Source organism: Diabrotica virgifera, chromosome 4 (assembly GCF_917563875.1).
Source record: "Diabrotica virgifera virgifera chromosome 4, PGI_DIABVI_V3a".
Lineage (NCBI taxonomy): Eukaryota > Metazoa > Arthropoda > Insecta > Coleoptera > Chrysomelidae > Diabrotica > Diabrotica virgifera.
Window position 1 is genome coordinate 102,585,649 of NC_065446.1, and position 1,598 is coordinate 102,587,246.

Sequence of the window (1,598 nt, forward strand, 5' to 3'; positions counted from 1 at the left end):
ACCTCACACTATTAACTGCTAAAATCAACTCAAATCAACTTAATCTTTCATTAAAAAAAGAAGAATTATTAGAAATAGTGGGAGTGTCTACTAATCTCATAAAATTTTGTGAAGTTTATTTCTGCAAAATATTTTTATTTTGTACAATAAATAATTTTCTCATTTGCTATCAATACATTATAATGGTTTAAATAAATAAATATTGATTGGCGTAAGGTTTATGTTATTTTTATGTCTGTTTACTATTAATAATATTGGATATGAGCAGGTGCGTTGGTTTTGTAGTAATTTCCAGTCACTTCTGACAACTGAATTTTTCAAAAAAGAAATTACTAACGTCAGTGTCAAAAAAAATCTCGCGAGAGCGAATGTAGTATAACTGCTGGTTTTCTCCTATCAAAAGATAACCTTACTTTGTGTTACACACTTACCCGGTTAAAACTGTGAGACCAGCCGCTAATGTAACCGAATAGAACCTTTTTAGGTATGAAATACAAAAGATAATATTCTGATTTGCAAAATATTTACAATTGAACAATATAATTAATTTTGAAAAATATTAAATTATTTTTTAATATATGATTTGGTATAAGGTAGGTAATTAGTCAATATTTGACATAAAATAATGAGTTGTAGTGAATACGAATGTGATTTGTAGTGTAATTGGTTAAATGGTCAAAACGCATGTCACCCATCTTGCTCGAAGTACTCACCCAGACCTTCATGTACGTAGGAAATACAGACGGCGGTATCGACTGTAGTGTGTAGTTGTATACTTCCTAAATACTTCAAGATATTTAGCACAATTTGGTAATAGTAGTGAATTTTTAAAATAAATTACACTTATGAAAGTTACTAGATAGATATCTCCCTCCAAGTGATAAAAAGTATTTTTTTAAGCTTCAAAATGGCGTCAGCCGCGCGAAGAGGGTTTTGATATACGGATATATGTCTACCAGCATTGTATTGTAACTTGTGGTAAGATATTCGCCAATGGTGTAGGCGTTACCTGTGAAAGACGGTGATCGTGTTAAAACGTTTACTGGTTTTTATAAATAAGCTTTAATCTAGGAAATGTCATGCGAGTGATAAAAATTACAGGATTTAGAAATAACTGAATGGTATTGATAAGCTAGATATATAAGTAAGCTATCCAAATTTCTTGCCAAGTATCTCTGTAAAACGTCACAAGTTTGCCTAATCGAAGTTATCTTATAATGTATTTCAAAATTCATAGTTCTTAAAAGGCTCTAAAGATGGCCTAAGCAATATATGCCGAGCCATCGTTCGGACTTCGCCGGCTAAGTGCCATCTATCAACTTTTACTGCTGACTATAAGCATTGACAAATTACAATTGTACCTACAGAAATATCTAAACTCGCGAAAGCCACTCAGGTAGCAAATCAAGTACAGTATAACAGATTTGACTGCAACCCTCAAGGTCACTTGCACCGCATAAACGAACGTCTGTCGGCTCTTCTCCTCGCGGTTGTAGATAATTCGGTTTTACTATACTTAAGTGGGTGACAGACACAAAAACTTTAAGTACGCAAGTTTAAAGATCACGGACTTACTCGGCTTGACGTCGGTAACACAC